Here is a 16,447-nt window from a genome sequence, read left to right as displayed (position 1 = left end):
GTATAAAGATAGAATAAAGGTCAAGTTATTTGGGACAAGGGCAACAAAAGACCTCTTTTTTTCTCTTTTTTTATGAGGAATAGCCCACCCGGACACAGGTCATCGACCCATAACGGGGCCTGGGAAGCGAAAAAATAAGATATAAAAAATATAGTAGAAAAAGAGCATGTTAACCTTCCAATAAGGAACTCCTCGTGAGATGCTGACGAGTTGATCTACGAAGACTTTGTACAAGCAGCCCCAAATTCTCCATGCATCAGTGTATTAGGATAAACTGTGTAATGAGGTAGTTTCACTTGGAGATGTTATCACAAAGCAAGTTCATAAGAAACTTTGGACGACCCCTGGGCCTCATTCTTCTCAGGCTGTAGTGCACCTAATTTACACAATGTTATCTCGAGAATGCCATCCATTCCGGCAAGCAAAGCCTTTATTGAAAGAACTTTTCCTCCAATGAATAACATGTTGCCTGATAATCAAAATCCTATGAGAGTTGCCTTGCTAGACTGAACTGTGGCCAGGTTAACTGTGGCAGTTTTTTTGAGTGTTTCATAAAGACCAAGACCCTTTCATTTGAAGGCTGCTATGAACAATACAAAGTACATAGTAAAGAAGTAGTAAAGACAGGTGGGACTTTTATTTCCTTTTTTATACCTGTATATTAATTCTATATATAATTGGATAGCAGGTAAAACCCTTTACTGCTCAGATTTTTTTCTCATAAATATTTGGTATTTTTTTGCGCATGTATGTAATTACCATGTATACAGTAAAATAACAGGTAGAAACAATTCTTTCTTCAACTTTTTTCATAAACAGTGGCTCAGTTTTTGTACATGCATCTGTCATTTCTACCTATTTGTTAGCAGGTAAACACACTATTACCTACCTCTTTTATTTTCTTATACAAAATTACTGTTTTTATATACATGTATCTAATTGTTATTGTCTTGTCTAGTAGGTAAAGACACATTCATTATTACCGAGCTCTTTTCTTTTATTAAGTCATGAATATTTTTTTAACTATGCATCTTAATAAATATTTGTAAGCAAATATTTTTTCACGATCAATTGAATCTGTATTAAAAAACTGAGGATGTTTATATAGCGGTGTATATAGTACCCAAGTACTATATATGAACAAATAATGACAAGCTTCTCCTGATTTGAAAACTCTGAGGTGACAACCCTGGGAGCCACAGTGGAGGCGCGTCGCCCCCAGTACTACATCGCTGTGTGCTACACCCACCATCCCAATACTATCTCTACCACCCTTCATTTTACCTCCACCCTTACCATCGCCCCCCCCCCCTTAGTATTACCCCTGCTACTACCACCATCCACCATTCGGATTACCACTACCACCATCCCCACTAGTATTACCACTACCACCACCTCCACTGGTATCGCCACTAACCACTGTTACCATTCACCACGGCTATTACCTACCATTCTCCCCATCACACACACACACACACACACACACAACACCCACACATCACAGAACACACCACACCCTCCTGGGATTAACATAACCCCCACATAGTATCGTTTTTTTTTCCCCGACGCAAATTATCCTGGGATTTAAACACATTAGCTTAATTACAATGCCAGGAATAAAGTACGATAATCCTAACTGACAATACACTGGGGTTAAATGTTCTAAGCCAAGGTAGAGATTTTCGCCATTAGTGAATTATCTTAAGTGAGAATTCTCAAAATAAAATCGTACGTTGATATTTTTTTTTAAGTTACTAGGAACGGGATAATGTACAGCTAGTTACATTAGAGTCTTAGTGCCATATTGACGCCATTTTAATCCTGTCCGAATGTCTATCGTAAATACCTAAATCAGTAATTCTTAAAAATAAAATCGTATTGTATTTTTTTCTTCAGGTTTTCAGGTAACTGGAGACTAGAGGTGGACATGGTAGAGTCAATGTATGTTTACGACGCCATTTTTAAAGCCATCATTGTGTAATATATTCATCTCTTAAATGTGATGACTTTATTGCCCATGGGTGTGCAATATTCACCGTACTCAGGGAAATAGGTCATTGTATTTAAAGAGTTATGTCATCGTAATCAAGGGGTTAAGATATAGGTTAATTCATTGTACTCAGTGGTTGAAAAGTGTGTGTGTGTGTGTGTGTGTGTGTGGCCATTATATTCCCTGACAGTAAAGACCCAAATGTTTACAAACAGAAACACAAATATGTAACGTATTATTTACACACACACACACACACACACACACTTACCAACTCAGTAATTACACCACAAGAACCAGAAGTGCTATTACATACTTACAAAGCACAGCGTCGTAATCATCACTACACATGAATAAAATAAAAATGGCAAATACTCTAACAACTGACTCCACGATTAATAATGAATACTTTACCCCTGACACATAAATGATCCTTGGTCACTTTGTACAAGATGATGATGATGAATGATGATTGACCAAACACAGATACAATGAAATGCAGTAAATGGGGGGAAATAAACAATGGATAAACGAGTCTGTTAAGCAGAATAATAATAAAAATAATACCTGTAATAATAATAATAGTAATAAAAAGAAGAATGGCATTTTATTATTATTATTATTATTATTATTATTATTATTATTATTATTATTATTATTATTATTATTATTATTATTATTATTATTATTATTATTATTATTATTATTATTATTATTATTATTAAATCCCTGTAGACACGCAACTCGCTAATTTTATGGTGTCAGTGTGAAAAATCGTTACCTCAGCCGACCACAATAGCAAAACTAATTTGTTGTTGTAGTAAAAAACATAACAAGTGAACTATGTCGCGTTTAATCCAATAATTATATACCTTTCTTATTACTGTTTATTATTTCATTATAAAGTTAGAGAATTAGTTTTAGATATAGCTAATTTCTATTTTCGTTTTGTGTTTTGTTTTTATTTTAACGAGCTTAGGTGTTGAGGCGCAGTAATATATTATAACGTCAATGTAACTACTGTATTATCTAATGAGGATGTAAAGATTCACACAATCAATATCTTCTTACGATACATTTGGTGCAACTTTGGTTTCATAATTACATGTTTGTTTTTTCTTGTTTGTGTGATAGATGCTCAGTTGACTTTGGATTATACCTATAAGTAATATTGTAGTCAACTTACACTGACGCAAATGTGAGCTTTTATATTGTTATAAGTATATCTTTTGTTATTATTATTATTGACACGCTTTCTGCCATGTCTCCCTTTGCTATCACCTCTCTCTGTCGCAGTCCTTCAGGTTGGCGCCGCATAAAAATCTCTACATCTGCTTAAGGTAATATTACGAACCGACGGAGGAGATGGTGGTGGTGGTGGTGGTGGTAACCGATGGTGGTGATACTGGTGACGTCAATGGTAGAGTTGTTCGACGGTGGTGATGGCATAAGTGCTGTGAGTGATGGTGATTAACTGGTTTGGATAACATATCATAAAGTGTGTTCAGGGCAGTTTATTAGCGAGAGTTCCAAGTTGATGATGATGATAATGGTGGTGGATGTTCGTGTTGTTTATCTCAGATGGGTTTTGTCATCTAAGGGGTTGTAAATTCTGATATTCTTTAAGCTGTGTCCTATTTCTTTTGCCAAATTTTTACTTAATCTTCATTTAATCTATTAAAAAAACAGTTTAAATATCTATATTGAGCTGTTAAAGATGTGAAATTACCCAACTGCCTCGAAAGAATGGAAAATCTATAGTTTATGCACACAATGAAAAAATTATCTTTACAATTTTGTGTTAGACAATATGACTCAACGGACGAAGGATTTTGACAACCCTGCCGAGACAACAGGAGTCACAGTGTTCATTCTGAAATACATTGGACCCCACCGTAAAGATACTTTTTTTGTTCTTGGCTATACACTAAGCGCCATCCAGACATACAAACAACTACTCTCACCCTCAGTAGTGACACTCGCCTGGGTTTTGCAACATGTTTTTAAGGCACACAATACTCCCCTCATTACCAAGACACTGACTTCCTTGTCATGTGAGATTATTAGTACCTTTGTGATAAATGAAGCAACGTGTCGTGCGTCTTGAACCTTTGACTTGTAATCGCAAACATAAAAAGGCTTACAGTGGTGCACGCGAGGTGTGTGTGTGTGTGTGTGTGTGTGTGTGTGTGTGTGTGTGTGTGTGTGTGTGTGTCTGCGTGTGTGTGTCTGTGTGTGTTTATAGGAAGAGAGGCCAATTTCATCAAGTATTTGGTTGTGTACTGTATATCGTTCTCTGTTGTTCTAAATCGGATAATTACAAAACTGGGATCACCTGAATATTACCCACACCTTATTGTATCTTAAGATTAACTACCCTAAACCTGACCTAACCTAACTTATTTCCCCCAGTGTAGTGTTAGAGTATTATTTTAATTATATGGTGAAATAAGTTGGGACTAATCTACAGGTGATGGGAATAATTGTATGCTTGTCATTGTACTAAAATATACTGGACACGGTCACACACCAGCTAGAGTCGTACCCCTCCCCACGAGCGTGTTACATGTGTACAGTATCGACCTAAGATCACCTAGTCTGACCCCAGTGTTTACCTTCTCTTCCTGGGAGTCCACCACCGAGTTAAGCTAATTACCCCTGACGCCTAGACATCCAACAGCCGGACACCTTAGACCTTCAAGACGAACTGAGCTTCAACAATTAAAATATTGAAGTGCGTATTCCAAGTTAGTCAATACCCTATAGTCATTAACAATAAATAACTACGATTTAGACCAATAAGCCATTTGATGATAATGTTATAATGTATTACAACATCTTAGTAAATTTCCATCAAAATTTATGACCAAAAACAGTAACTCATAGCCAGTCATTTTACTTGCAGTATTTAGCCCCTTCAGTATGGTGCCTTAACCCATTGAGTATGATGCCTTAACCACTTGAGTATGATGCCTTAACCACTTGAGTATGATCACTTAACCCCATTAGTATGATCACTTAACCCCTTTAAAACAATGTCATCGCACTAAATGGGTTACGTGTGGTAGCCACTGATGACCTCACGGTGATTTAAACGCTAGGAGGAAGAAGGCCATCGCTTTCTATTCAGGTCTAATATGTAAAGTCACAATTTTTATTTAGAAATTAGTTAAGTTTTTGTTTAAGGAAGAGTTAAATGTTTACCAAAGAAACTAAATAACTTCTGTTCAGTTGTTATTAAGGAAAAGGTTTAATGTTTAAGGACAAAGTTATTTTTAATTACAAAAAATAGTTAAATTCTTATTTACGGAAGGGTTTAATTTTTCTCGAGCAATGAGTTGAGTTTTATGAAATAAAATATCATATCTATTTCCGAAGGGGTTCGAATTTTATTTAAAAAGGGATCAAATTGTGTTTACGAATTGGTTCAGTTTTATTTAGGAAAAAGTTAATATTTTTTTCAAGAAATGATCCAGATTTAATTAATTTAGGAGAGGATTCAATATTTATACAGAAAAGGTTCTACCTTTATTTAGGAAAGGTTCTCACTTATTTTCGTAAGGATTCGATTCTCATTTATGATAAAGTTCAATTATAATTTTTATTTACAAATGGGTTAGATTTTATATAGAAGAGATTGACTAATTCTTGGAAGGTTTAATTTATTTTACTTGAAGATTTTTTCTTTACTGATGAACTGTTTCAGTTTCCATTTAAGAGAGGGGTAAAATTTTCTACTGAACAGGGTCAACTTTTTATCAAAGGTTCAACATGTATGTGCTTGTGTAGTTATGTAGGCGCACACGTTCTCGTGTACCTGTGAATGTATTTCTGCATATGTGTGTGTTTGTTTGTGCGTTATTATATATACAAAAGCGTGTTAGTATAATCATGTATACATTGTGTGTGTGTGTGTGTGTATGTGTATGTCTAAGTACGTACAGTATGTGTATATGACAGTACACATATACATCACTGAGAATCTACCTGTACCTGTGTATATTATCTATGATCGCGTGAACCAGAGGAAGCCAGGGTCACACGCCAACAACAACACCACACACAGGTCGGTATTACAGGACAACACCTATTTCTTATGCCTCCCCTTCGTGTCCTCCGGCGAACAACAATCACTCAGCCGATCTAAGACTCTCCATATTAATAACACGCGTCGTGCAGATACCACCACCACCACTTACAACTATCACTATCTACCACCTAATTGGCTTTTTCCCACTTTCCTAATTAGCGCAGATTAACAACAGTGGCGTGTGTCTGAGGACTCGTTAGGTGCGCCACAGACGTTATCTAATCCAGGAATCACTAGAAAGAGGGAGGAGTGTTGTTAATGTACACGCCATCTTGTAGTTCATTATCTGAAGAGGATCCCAAGGTTCGATAAGCTTCACACCAAATCTTCACCTTTGACCTCATATATATATTTTGGTGTTTGTAAACTATTGATGACGTGTTAAAGACTGACCTACCTCTTGTTCGGTGTTCAACAATGCCTACTTAATTTGTTATTCGATATCACTATACACTATAGGCCTCATTATAATTCAGAACGAGTTTTCGGATATTAAATTTGCCTTTAAAAGTTTAGTAATTCCAGGCAGGCCATAACATCACGTCTTCGATATTGAAAAAAAAAATTCATTCGCCCACACTCTCACGTCTCCAGTAATTTACACTGTCATAAAAGTGCGCATGTGAGTATGAATCTGCACGTATAATATCACCCAAGTTCTCCTAAAGACACCAGAGGATATTTTTCAAGTTGTATGAATACCTTTGATAGTTGAACCACCAAGACAAAAACATTATATAAAGGGAAACCATAATATACCGTAGTTATACAAATATTTAACGCCTAAAGATAACGAACAGGAAATCTAGATTCAGCACATTACAGAAATAGAGTTTATAGGTCATACTCGGAGTCAAAAATTGTCCCTCGGGGTAATGAGAGAATTTCATTTTACTTTAACTCCACACGCGATAAATTAGTGAGGTCTTTTACGACACCCACATTATCCCAGAACTGTGCCTTAACAAGATATATAACCTTATACTGTACATGAGACAGCTCGAGTGTGATCAACTTAAACTACAAATTCCTTCGCGTCATAGATTTATTGTCTTGAGTTTTCAGACCAAGAACTCAAGTCGACAAACATATTTTGCACGACTGATCTTCAGCTGTGACTTTTGATGACTGTAATATTATAACCATGTGACCTTGACCTGTATCCTCAGACTAAGTTTTACCCATCTCGAACTGGTTAATAGATAGATAGATAGATAGATAGCTAGATAGATAGATATTCGATGAAATTATCATATACGTTCACATTAATTCATTATGTTTTTGTTAGGCTTAAACAACAAATTTCTCTCACTGCAGAAGAAAAAAAAAACACATTGCACTTAGCAAAATTACTAGAAGCGAAATTTCGCGTTCTAGGATATTCCCAACTGCCGCAGGGGGAATTTCGAGACTGTCCACAAATAATGTACAGTCCCCTTCACTAGTGCGTTTACAGGGGTCGTCATATAAACATGCCACAAATTATAACACTGAAATATTTTTTTTTATTATTTTACTTTGATTCCATAGTATTTTTACTACTGCGAGTTTCCTTCTGCTGAATGTAAACAAACACAAGGCTGCCACACTGCAGAGCCCCTGTAAACGCACGAGTGAAGGGGACAGTGTCGCTATACACGCAATGTCCAAAATATGGTGTGGGTGTACATTTCATCCTCCAATGAAACAGTTTACTGTACAGTTAATATACAAACAGACAGACTGATAGAAGTACTAACATTTTATTTAGTTAAATTGTAATATATTCTTTACTTAGGTTTTTCTCCCTTACTTATAATCACTTCAGCAAAACTGTACCCAGTGATTCTCAGAGACGGACTTTAATAAAATGTGATTCCAAAAAGAAAAAAGAAATCCTCATATCATCCAAATAAATTCAGCGATAGCTTAAAACATTCTTTTACTCCCCGCAAAATAAAATCAGTTCTTTAAAACACTCTATAAGACATTCCTTCACTTGGTAGTTGACGTCACTACGACCAAAATACCTACAGCTAATTACCTCACCTGACTATGAAAAGAGCAATCAGTTACAAAAAGACATCAGATAACAGGCACAATCTCTTCTAATTGTTGGTTACTTGTTGAGGAAAATCAATAGTAAACAGCGAAGGGATTACGACACTATTTGACCTGTTGCATTTAATTCACTCTTATCATGACTCAACCCACGCGATAGTAGTCGAGGTGGGGGGGGGCGGAGTAGTGTGCAGTGGGGGAGTTGAGAGTGGCCAGGAGGGATGCAAGGAGTGTGGGGGTGTGCAAGTGTCTTGGGTGTAGTGTGGGTGTGTGTGTGGTGCAATGTGTCTTAGGTGTGGTGTGGGGTGTGTGGTAAGTGTCTTAGGTGTAGTGTGGGGTGTGTGGTAAGTGTGTAGGTGTGAGTGTGTGGGTGTGTGGTAAGTGACTTAGGTGTAGTGTGGGGGTGTGGTAAGTGTCTTGGAATGGTGTGGTGTGGGGGGTGTGTGAGAGTGTCTTAGGTGTGGTGTGGGTGTGTGTGGTAAAGTGTCTTAGGTGTGGTGGCAGAGGTGTGTGGTAAGAAAGTGTCTTAGGTGTAGTGTGAAGTGTGTGGTAAAGTGTCTTAGGTGTGAGTGTGGGGTGTGTGGTAAGTGTCTTAGGGTGTAGTATATAGAGGGGGTGTGTGTGTGAAAGTGTCTTAGGTGTGGTGGAGGTGTGTGGTAAAAGTGTCTTAGGTGTGGTGTGGGGTGTGTGGTAAAGTGTCTTAGGTGTAGTATGGGGTGTGTGGTAAGTGTCTTAGGTGTAGTGTGGAGGTGTGTGTGTGGGGATGTCTTAGGTGTGGTGTGGGGTGTGTGGTAAGTGTCTTGGAGACTGTAGTGTGGGGGTGTGAGTAAGTGTCTTAGGTGTGAGTGTGGGTGTGTGTGGTAAGTGTGTGGGTGTAGTGTGGGTGTGTGTGGTAAGTGTCTTAGGTGTGGTGTGGGGGTGTGTAGTAAAGTGTCTTAGGTGTGAGTGTGGGGTGTGTGGTAAAGTGTCTTGGGTGTGGTGTGGGGTGTGTACAGTAAGAATAACTTGGGTGTGAGTGTGGGGTGTGTGTGTTAAGTGTGTGTCTTAGGTGTAGTGTGGGGGTGTGTGGTAAAGTGTCTTAGGTGTAGTGTGGGGGTGTGTGGTAAAGTGTCTTAGGTGTAGTGTGGGGGTGTGTGGTAAATTGTCTTAGGTGTAGTGTGGGGGTATCCTGATATATCACAGGCCCTGACATCTGTTCAGGTACTGTGAGACTGCTATGGAATTTTCAGGGAACAAAAATAGAATCCAACTCGCCAGTCTTTGTAGGATCGTGTGGGGGGGAACATTTTCTTTGCCATTTCTTAAGAAAATCTGTAGACTTGTTCAAGAGTTATCAAGTTCGCGCGGGATTCTTTGGTATCCTGGAACTCGTCCATGGATATAATTTACGTCTCACCCTCTGGTAAGTACAAAAGCACAATACAGTTCAACATGGCACTATCCTACAGAGTACACTAGCAAACAACGTTCACATACTGTACAACTTGCCAAGGTCACTTCCCTGTTCTCGGTTGAGTCCACATGCATTCTAGTGGTATTTTGTTGTAAATTATCATCTACGTAAGAAGCCGTATAAATGTCCAGGGTATTCCCTCGCACGTTCTTTAATACAGAGAGGTAAATTAGGCAGTTCCTGATAAATTAGCATAAGAAAGCTGACGGGTTAGCAGCGCAGCATTAAAAGCTTAGTGAGCAGTAACACAAGGAGCTAAACACCAAATTTATTACCTTGATAACTTGAAGGTGGTGGCGAGGAAGTCAATTACGTTAACGACACGAAAGTCAGACAAAGAACAAGCCAAAGCAAGACCCTAATTAACCTTAATAAATCTGTAGGTGACGGCACCCGCCCTCCTGTTGTGCGTGAGAACATGTTTGAAAACAGTCAGAGCCTCGTAGTCTCCCTCCAGCAACAAATGACGTGTTATGTGCGTCTTACTGCTGCTCTTAAGGTTAACACCGAGTTTACTGTGTAACTGCACTACTCTTAACTTGTTAAATATGATATTCTCTTAGCACGAAAGATGTTGCTCTTCTTTCCTTACTCTATCTTTTTTCTTTCTTCCTCCAGATATACTTGGTACCACAACACTACCAAACTGTTGCTTTCTGTCCCCAGCAACATAAATCCATCTTTCATTCTTTTACATGGGAAGAATTTTGTAAGGTTTACTCTGCAAGTTAATGAATGAAGACAGCTCAACAACACAGTACATTTCATAGTTAGACTCTGGCTAGGCTTGATACTAACATTCAGTTTCTAAGCTGGGCTAGGACTTACATAAATATAATTTATTTGGTTGGTAATGAAGGCTAGTGTAAATTTGTGGTGTAATAAGTGAACTGATCTGGATTAATTGCTTCCATACACACGCACAACATGAATACTGTAAACGGTATACTGTACATGACAGCTCAACGCATACTAGCCGGTACATCCAAGAGGTACAATAATGGTGTTACTACGACCTTCTGGTGCATCCAAGACGCACACACATACAAAATATTTATCCACAGTTTGCGTATCCATTAACAGTTTCATTAGGTCACGTTAGTTTACCTAGTTGAGTCAAATATGTACTGTACAAAATATACAACCTGTCTAGATATGTACATTGTTTTACTTATTGCAGTATGACTGTACGTATCGATCAATGTGAAGGTTAAGGATTCACTTTATCTACTGTACACACATGTTGATGATGACATGAGGAAGTGTCACAGTTTCTGTTCAGTGTTGCCGCTTTCACTGATCATTTTCTGCAGTTTTCTCCCCTATCATTTCTTTCCTCTCTTAAGGTTTCCATTTGCCATTGATCTACCTTAGAAGAAAGAACCTGATCACCTGAAGAATGACCACCCTAAAACTAATCTAATCTCCCCGGGTAGGATTAGGGTGGTTAATCTTCAGATGAAATAAGCTGGGCTGAATCTTCAGGTGAACTGAAAGAAGAATTTGGAGAAAAGACAAAAGACAGATAGATGAATGGATAGAAGTTTATCAGTACTCACTCGAGGTGGCAGCAGTAGCGGATGCCGAGGTGGGAAGGACGTACTCCTCCACGCTGAGGGTGATCTGAGTCTGTTTCTGGGGAGGCCCCCCCCCCTCCCCCGTCACTTGGATCGCCACTATCCTCCACAGCTCCTCTGGGACACGGAGCCGGGCGCACGACAATGTGAGTATTTAAAGAAAGAATAGAAACAAATGGAAAGAGGAATAAAAGGAACAAGAATATTGTACAGGGAACACAAGAAGAATTCTCGAGGAAGACAAGAATAGTTCACAAAAGAGATAAGGATATTGTAGGGGGAAAATGAAGAGTGCAAGAGAAGAATGGTGCACGAGACAAGATGACTATTGTCTATACAAGACAAGAGGAATATTGCCCAAGGCGGCAAGAGCAGTTCAAAGGAAGGCAAAACGAAGAATGCAGAAAGAAGACAATGAGAATACAATATTTATTCATGTATTTTTCAATGGTGGCCATCGACCTTAAGGGCGATATATTTAAAAGATTACAAAATAGAAGACTCAAAATACCTTATCAGGAAACTCTTCAAACACACTTCACGACCCGTCCTCAAGTGTTGAAGTGACTGACGCCAATGGTGTCCAGTCACGTGCCGACACCTGCAACACACAGATTAAATTGATTCCGACACCTGTAACTCCATCAATATTAATTACACTATTTCAACTTGTGTGTTGTGCAGCCATGTGTATATCTAAAACACACTCGTGTATGTATGTGTGAGACATATATATATATATATATATATATATATATATATATATATATATATATATATATATATATATATATATATATATATATATATATATATATATATATCTTGATAAACCACGGGAAAAGAGGCACCTTGGCTTTCGTCTTTATTAGGAACATCTTCAGAGGCAACTGAGATTCTATGGTCGAGACAAGACTGCAGAATCGAATCCTGGCAGAGGTGAGGTGTTGATTGTGTATATATATATATATATATATATATATATATATATATATATATATATATATATATATATATATATATATATGAAAGGGAAGATATATTATACCTTGACTCAACAGCTGCAAATTATCATCATTTTGATTTCACCTGTTGTAATAGCGTTGTTCAGAGATAAAATTAAAGATACGTCAAGACAGACGGCAGATTTGAAGTGTTTCAACAATCACAAACCAACACCACTCGTGTTCACATATTTTTATTATAAAAGACTCACCACCTCTATTTTTACTACCATCATAATTATTCACTCCACTGTTACCACCACCACCATGATCACTACTGTCTGCATCACCACCAAGTCTCACCTTCACCACCTTTATTATCACCACTAAAGCTAAAACCACCAACAGTCTAACCATCTCCACCTTTATTTTCACCACTAAAGCTAAGACCACCAACAATCACCATCACCACGACTATCCTCACCCGTTACTAGAAGTTCACGTCGCCAGTGTAAAATAATGTTCATAGCTACATACAGCTCAATGTCCACTCTACTTAACACATACTGTACTTGTGGTTTAGTTTTAGTTCATGTAATTTTAGTTTCTAGTCCGAAATATATCGACAATTTTATATAATTTGTTTTGATATGTCTCTATTCCTTGGTTTTAGTTTGTCTACATAATCTTAACACAGTATCTTTTTTAACAGATGACCACACAATACTGGTGTTCACATTTCCTCTAAAGTTCTAAACACATTTGCTATACCAGCTAGTGTAGGTTTAGAAAAAAATGCAATTAATTGGGCTATAAAAACTGTGATGTGTGGTTTCGTGTCTGGGAGTGGAGCGTGTCCTGTACCACCGCCTTTTATGCAATGCTGTCAGAGCGAGCTCGTGGCTGTACGTACCAGGCCGACCGGGGCCGGATACTCAACAATATTTTTGCAATGTTGGACCTGACTCTAAGTCGACCCAATCTCTGTAGCGATACTCGAAACAAAATTTCCGCCTTCTTGTGACGTCACATATTGCTGGACATATCTGGAGGCAATAAAGGCGGTGGCGGTTTTAGCTTTCAGCTGCGGCTGGTTTTCGGGGCTAGCAGCTGGATAGGAGGAGTTTCACCTGCCAGCAGCAGCTACCAGCAATTCTCCGTTGTCAAAAGAAAACCACAATTGTATTATATCAAAAGTTAAAATAAATTGAGTATTGTATATTGGTGTGACGAACAGTCATCGTCCAACTAATCATAATACAGTATATACATAAATTAAAGTGAAAAGAAATTATATGTTTTACAGTTGTTCACATCCTTCTCCTTGTCCACTAGTAAAACTTTGTTAATTCGGATTAATTAGATGGAAAGGTGACCCCAATTCGCCAAATATTCGGATTATTGCAAATTTCAAAGGACAAAGGCCTCCCACATAGAAGTAAATGGCAAAATTAACAGATGTAATGAAGAAAATTCAATAATAACCACTAAAACGCACATAAAGGTAATTATTTATTTAAATAAATGCTCACCTTTACAAATTGCTCCTGAAGGTAGTGTAGGGGCAGCGAAGGTAGGTAGTGTAGGGGCAGTGGTTTTAACACTATCATATACTACAGTACTCATGGTGGATCCGCGGGGTTGGGATCCCCCCTTTTCATCAGAAAATTCCAATACTTTTTCTTTAATGCAGTATTGTACTCAGGCATAACAATGTTGCTGTCACTGTATGATAGTTTCCCGCTCGCAAAATTACTTCTGTTGATGGGTCGCATAAGTAGGGGGGCTCTTATTTCTACAGTATACATCTATCTAATTAACGATGGTCTGTATCTATGTGTGATTCTACCTAACTAAGGGCAGTCTGCAATGCTGCATCTAGGTATGAATCTAAGGAAGGTCAGTATCTATATACACTATGCATCTATCTAAGGGAGGTCTGGATCTAAGGGCAGTCTGTATCTATGTATGAATCTAAGGGCAGCTCCAGGTAAGGATACTCAGTCGAGTGTCCTTACCTGGAGCTGGCGGACGCTCGCCCCACAAGGGGTCACAGCTCAAGGTTGAAGAAGCCGCAAGTCCAAAAAATTGTGAGAAGTAACTTTTTTGGAGATAGAGTTGTGAACTCGTGGAACAATCTGCCAGAGAGTGTTGTGACGGCACCGAGTGTGACCTCTTTCATGACCAGACTTGACCAACACTGGAGCAGGTTCAGATACATTCAGGAGCCAGTGCATGCCCAGTACTTGCCAACAGTGTGTAACAGAGACGTGACCGATCGCCCAAGCGGCTAACGAGCCGATCAGCGGTGATGATAGAAGTAAGTAAAGGTATCTTTATGCATCAACCAAACTAAGGGCAGTCTATAACTATGTATGCATCCACCTAACTAAGGGTGATCCTGTATCATTGGATGCATCTACAGGTATCTAAATAAGGGGGGTGTATATGCATATCTATCTATCTTTCTACAACAGCAGCACAACTGAGAACGGAAAGAGTTACTTGATGTATATAATCACCTGGGTAGTCTCTATAATTGCTTTACACACACACACACACACACACACACACACACACACACACACACACACACACACACACACACACACACACACATCAGTACTAATCATGACAACAGCTTTGTAGTTCAAAATGGTCAAATAACAATCACAATTCTGCACAAGGCAACCAGGTATTGATTATAATTTTCGGTCATACTATGTTACCCCCAAAATTATTGTAATTATTCCATTGGTGACACTGTTATATTCACAATAGCATGGCTAGTCTGTTTAACACTTAATTATTCATATTATGCTACACCGCCCACAAAACGTGTGAAACTGTATGTTGTTCCCCAGTTGAGACGTCCATGCTCTAACCGCTTGAGGAGGAGGCCTGAGTCCTCCGTTTTCTCTTAAGTATGACTGCACAGACTCTGATATTTCTTAATACCTCATATTGTGTTCACAGATTTGTAATTGAGAGATAACACAATTATAATGTATTTCATTAGATATGTATGAGTACAGATGAAACATTCAATATCCCTTGTGAGTGATGGTGAAGGCTTCAATTGTGTTTACTGTTAGTAAAATTGTCAATATAAGTCAGTGTAGTCTACTGTAAGGAATGACGTATCATGACATCGTCCTTGGGGATACCCTGACTCTCCAGATTGCTACTGAAATTAGATAATTTTGATTCCCAGTCATCAGAGGATCTGATGTTTGTATAGAAAGTGTTATGTTTAGTATTTTAGAAAGTAATTAATAATCCTGAAAGGAAGTGTCAGTCTTATATATGTTAGGTTAGCGTGGAAAGGATATAGTAACCTCTATACAGTACTCACACTACTCATTGTGATGCTAAATCACTGTGCTTTAAGAAGGAATGAGGCTGTATTAAGTTAGTTAATATTTTTTTAGGGTTAAAAAGACATAATCCAATGTACAGTACATTAAATGACAATCAAGAACAAAATTAATCCTACTAAGAAAACACAACACATAAACAGTATCTTAATTGTGTATGATAGGTAATATTTATGCCTAACATAAAACAGTGGTGCAAACACTGGTAAAATTGCATTTGTTGCCACAAAGTGAGTATCAGGAATTTTATCTTTGCAAACAATAGTTTAAGACATTTGTACAACACTTTTCTTCTATGACATATCCCTTGCAAACAACCTAATCTAACCCCCTAGCCCCCAGCCTCCATGCCTTCAGCAATTTGGAAACAACTGTCGCAGAACTTTGATTCCAGCAGAAATGAACTACCATACTGTACTAAGTGCTGGTACAATAGCTCAGTGGTTTGTTCCTGCTAGAACCAATTATAGTTCAATGGTAGATTTATTTTTAACCATCAAAGGGCACACGTGCACATGAAGACAAAGTGTATATGTTGCTTACATTATATAGAATACTGTACCGTATATTCAAAGTTCATTAGTCGTTCTTCCACCAACAAACTTGCATTCTATCATTACAACAAACTGTTTAGTCAAAATCTCACAGCTTACAAATTATTATTAAGAACAAGAAAGTAAATCAACCAATTTCTATCTCTTTTATAACAACATCAGTAATTGAGAACAGCACTACCACCAGACGAAGTTGTTCAATTTTGTTCATTTTTTCACAGGTGTTCTTATCATTATAGTGTGTATTTTAAAAGAGGCAACATTTAATAAAACCTCACCTAACCAACCAAAGAAAACTACCTAACCGTAGCTAATTTCCTAGCCGAGGGTGGAGCCCCACGGAGCGCCATATTAAGCAGAACGTACTTATTTGGATATATGGTACAGTTGCAGAAATGTGTTCCTTCACCCCTTGTGGTAGC

This window comes from Homarus americanus, unplaced genomic scaffold (assembly GCF_018991925.1).
Source record: "Homarus americanus isolate GMGI-L3 unplaced genomic scaffold, GMGI_Hamer_2.0 scaffold29324, whole genome shotgun sequence".
Classification (NCBI taxonomy): Eukaryota; Metazoa; Arthropoda; class Malacostraca; order Decapoda; family Nephropidae; genus Homarus; species Homarus americanus.
Note: the sequence above shows the minus strand (reverse complement) of the source record.